A 6,453-nucleotide genomic window follows, 5' to 3' on the forward strand; every position below is an offset into this window, starting at 1 on the left:
TTCCCGATACTCCCCCTTCCCATCCCGCCGATGACAAAGAAAAGCAAAAAGATGGAAAAAAAAACCTAGCCTGACAACATTCTGTGCTTACAGTCTCCCACCTTTCTACCAAGAAGGAGGAAGTGTCTTTAATTATCTGCTCTCCAGGTCCAAGATTGGTCACTGCAGTTAATTTAAATACCTGCCGGCTTTTGGTGTTTTCTTCATTTACATTACTTTTGTCATTCTGCATGTTGTTCTCATAGTTCTGTTTATTTCACAATTAGTCAGTTCATACCAGTATTTCTAAGTTTCTCTCAGTTCCTCATATTTGTGATTTCTTACAATGAAGTAATATTCCATTATCTTCATATGCCACAATCTCTTCAGCAAATCTCCAATCAATTAAAAAAAAACTGGAAATAAAGTAGTCTAGTTTAAAACAATATAGGAATTGATGGTGAAATTTTACAAATTTTAAAAAGGCATTAGCATTCATATCTGAGATTCTTGTAGGGCCCATTCCATCTATTTAAAAAAATGTATATTACACAGCTGACACACAAATAGAGCTCCTTTTCCAGAGAATATATTTACATTGTACATGCATACAATTGCTGAAAATATATTTTGAATTGTTTGGTGATTCCATTGTTTACAAAGGATGATTGCAGTCATTTATAGGTAAAATACACCAAAAGCTGATAGGTATTTGTGGTATTTTCTGGATTTACTCTTTAATCATTGGACTAGTTCCTAAGTCATTTTTTCATTAAGAGATTCAAAAGATTTATCCTTTATTTAACGGGCTGTCACATGAATAACAAAACTCAACACATGCTGCTCTTTGCCTTGCAAAAAAGCATTTTAAAAAACAACCAATTATTTCCTCAAATGGAATTATTTCTGTTCCTTATGGCTTATGAACCACTGAATATTTCAGAGCTCTCCATACCATGAAGGGACATTAGTATTCTTATCTCCATTTTGCAAAAGAGGTACCTTGAGCAAATGTCTAAATGTCTCTAAATATGTTTCTCATTCAAGGTTTCCCAAAGAATTACTAGCAAAACTGGGTTTAGAACTGAGTTTTCCAGACCTTGTGTACCTCCTTTTTTCATAGTAGCCTGCCCATTATGATATCGTTATTAAATTCTCTGCAGCTGGTTATATGGGGGATCATGAGTAGATGATGTCCTAAGGGAGAGATATCTGCAGAAGATGCCAAATGCAAACCTGGAAGCATCTAGGCCAGACCCCAGCAAATAGCCCTTTGATCTGCCAGTAGCTCCTTACATTGGGCTCAATGTCCTATGGGTAATTTTGGGGGAAAATAAAGGCATTTTAATCTCTTCTTCCTATTTGGCTTTGGAAAGAAATTGTTGAAGGTGAGGTGGAGTTGAATACTCTGACTCTATTGCTTTTTTACTGCAAAGATACTCTGGACAATGCTAATAACCTCAGAATAGTCAAAACAGGCATGCTAGGCTTAACATCTCTGTAGCACTGTTCTGTATTTGGCACTGACTTAAAAACTGCTTTTAAAGATTCTTTTAATGTATTTTATAGAACTTAGTGCTAATGAAAGGAAGTTAAATAAACCATGAACAGTCTGGTTAAAACCAAAATGGAGTTACATAGGTTCATAGTCAGTTAAACTTCATTTTGAAGCATGTAGCAATGATAGGGTTTCTGTTCATGAAAAATAATAACATTTGCAGGGACCTGTTTTAGCCATTATTGCAACGATCCTGCTTTGCTCAAATATAAACAGGTGGTTTGGTTTGGTGAGCAAAACGTGGATTCTGGATTCTCTTTCATAAAAGACAGCAGCTTGGAAATCCCTACCAGGGGTGGGGAACCTTCAACCTCAAGGCCACACGTGGCCTCGAGATTTGTTCCACGAAGTTTGGATTCAAAGGGCCACACTTGAGGACCTAGAGGGCCACGTGTGGCTTCGAGGCCACAGGTTTTCCACCCCTGCATTCATTTATATTGGCATACCACTGCAAGTTAATTAAACACTGAGAATTAGATACAAGGGAAGATTGGATACCATTGTGCTAAAGCTGCCACAGCATTTTTCTTGATGAGGTCTACTTTAATCTCACTTTGCAGCCTACCCTTCCCTTTCTGTGTTTATACAAAGTTAGAACATTTAGTTTTTAACATTCTCAAGGCAAAAAGAAGACTTTGATTGTAACGCAGAACTAATCCAGTCAGAGGGAAGTGTTTAGTTCTGTGAATGTCTCTGCGGTTTTTTCTTTCAGATTTATCATTGGGGAACTCTAGTTTCCCCAAGTATAACACTCCCCACTTACTTTATTGGGAAGGACTTAAATCAGTTCTTATAAGCCGTTAACACCTAACAACTAGGGAGCTTCTCCTGTGCCTTGTAAATGCTCCAAGTTCCCAGGTGTTATGAAGCCAGTTTTGAATGCCTTGTAAAAGGCACCTAGCCATTTATTAGTGTGAACTTACTAATGACGTTTCCCCTCCTTTTCCCCCTGTAAAATACACAGTGTGTTGTTGACATTCATAAGCCTGCCATCCCTGTACATCACCCTGCCTAGAGATTAGAAAGTATTATTAGTAAAGAAGTCCATTTTATGGGAAATATTTTTTGCATTGAAAAAAATTTGTTTCATTAATCTTAGAATGTAGATACATTTCAGAATTTTCTTTTGAATAAAGCACAAATAATTGTAGCCCCCCAAAAGTACAATACACTGTTTTATCATTATGGGAAAAATCAGTGGAAATTAAATTGCTTTTTCTTAGATATATGGACCCCAAAGAGCCCTGTTTTCTTCAGAGAAATTAAAAGACGGTGAAGGGAAGAGCCTCTCACGTGCTTCCCTTAGGAAATTCTTAAATATTACAAGGTCTGGATGTGGTTGGAGGCTTTCACCCCCACTCCCCACCACTCTCACCACAGATGTACTGAATAAAGGCTAGAAGAAACTTTAGAATATCCTATCTAACCCCTCATTCCATTAAGTGACTTAATGAGGACCCTCTAGGTCCTCAAGTGTAGCCCTTTGACTGAATCCAAACTTCACAGAACAAAGCTGCTACAGCAACTAGGTCTCGTCACTCAGTGCTCTTTACTGAGCTCAAGGGCCAAATGTCTACTACAAATTTGACCAAAGAACTAAAGGGAAGTGTGGTGGGAGAGGAAGCTAGAAGGCAGCCTTGGTTTACAAGCTAAGGTTTTGTGCATTTTTGCCTTCTTTGGGGTCAGTAGTAAAGAGTCTTAGGTAATCTGGATTTCTGAGGTATATTTTTCAGTGGTTCTGGGGAAAAGTCTTGGTAAATAACATAGTGTCCTGGTGGTAGACTGGCTTTGGAGCCAGAAAGCCTGGGTTTTAATTTTTCCTCTACCACTTAATGCCTATGTGATCTTAGGTAAGTCAGTCACTTAATCTTAGTAAAATGAGAGGAACTGGAGTAGCTGATCTCTTTGGACTTTTTCTGCTTTAAATCCATGATCCTTGTTTTCTGGCCTGGCAACAAAAAGCATAGATTTTTCTGCATTGTTGTTTGTTTGCAGTAGTTTCAATAGTAATGAATGAGGCAGGAGGGAGTTTTCTTACTTTTAAAAAATGTTGCAATAACATGTCACCGAGACAGTTAAAAAGATAAAAAGCAGTTTGGTGTTGCTGAACACTTTAGGCTACAACAAGTGAACATTAAACATACTCATTTAAGAACCACTCATTTGTTTTGTGAAATTCATTTTTGCATGGAGAATTTAAATATAATATTATATTATGGAGGAAGTGCCAACAATTCTTAATTTATGTGTAAGCATTGTTGCATGTGTAAGGGAGCAACCAAGCCTAAAGTGTTCAGTTTTCTTCCACATGGCTTAAGAAGGGCAGATTTTTAAAATAATTTCTTTTTTTATGCACAGAATCTTTGTATCTTTCAATAGGATTTGTTTTTTATTTTCTTCACTTACCGATGGATTAGAAACCTTTGGAGGCAGGGACTGTATATCTTCATAACCCTCCCCACAGCAGCTGGCAAAGTATCTTATACAGGAAAGGTGCTTAATAACTATCTGTTAAATGAATAAATCTCTTCCCTGACATTTACATCTATATTCATGGCAATCTTCTCTCTGTCATGTTACACAGAGGTTATGGTTAAGTGAAGAATTTATTTAGCAATTTTGTTTCCCTGTAACTTGTAACCACCCATTAGTCTAATTCTACTGTGTGGGACCAAGCAGAATAGGTCTGATTCCTCTTTTGTAAGATAATCCTTTGAATATTTCAACACAGCTATCATGCTCCCTACCAGTTTTCTCTTCTCCAGTTTAACATCCTCATTTCCCAGATCTTGAACCAGGGTCTGGCTCATTGGAAATGATTGCAAGAGAGATAAGGGGAGGAGGACCACAACACTCAGAACTCTTCTGGTTCATCTACTCCTCCTCAATTACTGTCTCCCCAAAGTGGGAACTAAGTATCTCTCCCCACAGGATACCAACGTCTTGGCTGCCTTACACATTAATTGAGTCTGGGAGGTAGTTGGAAGAAATCTTTAAATTCCCTTGCCAGGGATGAACTTGTATCTGGTGATGACTCAAACCCTCAATGGACAGTCTTGATCCTTGGTTATGCTCTGCCTGTGTCTCACCCACCATCAGCATAAAAAAGGAGAAATGGGTGACCAGGGTGCCTGAATTCAGACAAGCACGCTTGTGGAGGGCAGAAGAGGATAGGTGGAGGATGTTGGCTCCCTCCTTGGACCCATCAGGGCATGGCCTATCTAATACTTAGCAAGGATAATTAATTAAAAAGGGACAGTGTCCTTCTAACTTTCTCCTGCCTGTCTACACTTCTTGCCTTCACTTCCCTCCCACTCCTCCACTCCTTGCATGCTGGTTTTCAACTCCATTAACTCAACTGAAACTGTTTTCTCCAATGTTATCAAGGATCCCTTAATTTCTACGCCTGATTGCATTTTCTCAGTCTTCATCCTTCTTGATCTCTGTAGTTTTTAATACTATCCATTCCCCACTGAGGGATAATCTCTCTTCCTTCAGCTTTTGTGACTGGCTTTTTTGTCCTGGTTCTATTGCCCATCTACTCCTTAAATGTCTCTTTTGTGGGATCATTTATCTATGTTGTTTTAACTGTAGGCATCCCAAGGTCCTTTCCTGGCCTCTCTTCTATTTTCTCTCTGTGATCTCAGAAGTTCTAATGGGTCATCTCTACCATAGTCTCTCTCTTTCACTTGTAGGTGTCTCAAATTCAATATGTCCCCAAATTAAGCTCATTTTTTCCTCTAAAACCCACCTCTCCTCCAAATGTTGCTGTTGTGCTTGTGAGTACTACCACCCTAGGTGGTTCAGTGGATAGAGTTCTGGGCCTGGAGTCAGGAAAACTCTTCCTCCTGGGTTCAAATCTAGCCTCAGATACTTATTCTCTGTGTGACCCTGGGCAAGTAATTTCTCTTTTATACTTCTCTGTGTGACCCTGGGTAAGTCATTTAACCCTGTTTGTCTTGGTTTTCTCTTTTCTTTTACTTCTTTTTCTTGCTTTTACCAAGAAATTTTTACAATTTACAATTTTAATTTAATTTACAATTTAAATTAAATGTAGTTTTACAATTTAAAATTTAAAATTAAATTTAAAATATTTAAATTTTAAATTTAAGGTTTCTTCCTGACTCCAGGCCCAGCACTCTATCCACTGAACCACCTGGCTGCTCCTCATTGAACCAACAAGCATTTAAGTGCTTACTATGTGCCAGGCTAACTACTGGGATACAAAGAAAGGAAAAAAGTCAAATGTGACCTCAGATACTTATTAGTGGTGTGATCCTGGGCAAGTCACTTAAGTTCTGTCTGCCTCAGTTTCCTCATCTGTAAAATGGGGATAATAATAGCACCCACCTCCCAGGGTTGTTGTGAGGATAAAATGAGATAATATTTGTAAAGTGCTTTGCAAACCCTGACGTGCTATATAAATGCTAGTTGCTTTTATTTTTTTAAAAGCAAGCACATAACAGCCTTTCTGAGGTTTTCTGATGATTTTTACTTGGCACAAAAATCAGAGATACAAGCAGGAGGTGACAAGGTTCCTTCTTCTGCCTGACCTTTGTAAATTTTTTTCTGTGTATACCCTGGAGACAAAGGCAAAGATGCACGTATATGACAACGGTGGAGAGAGGGAAGCTTGGTGTAATAGAGAGCCAGAGCTCAGTCAGGAAGATCTGGGTTTAAAGACTGCCTCTGATCATCTACCTGTGCAAGTATCCTACACTCTCAGTGTCCCACACAGCTCTCCAAGACCAAGTTGCAGAATAGTTGCTAAACTGCATTGGTAAAGATAGTCTCTCCATTGGGAATTCCCTGCACTTAGTGAAGTCATGGGTCTGGTTTACCAAACATCAGCGCTCGGTGTTTGGGTACAAAAGGAAACCTGTAAAGACCATCCACATTCAGACTGTCCTGGGCAT

The sequence above is a fragment of the Phascolarctos cinereus genome, unplaced genomic scaffold (assembly GCF_003287225.1).
Source record: "Phascolarctos cinereus isolate Bilbo 61053 unplaced genomic scaffold, phaCin_HiC Scaffold_4;HRSCAF=312, whole genome shotgun sequence".
Lineage (NCBI taxonomy): Eukaryota > Metazoa > Chordata > Mammalia > Diprotodontia > Phascolarctidae > Phascolarctos > Phascolarctos cinereus.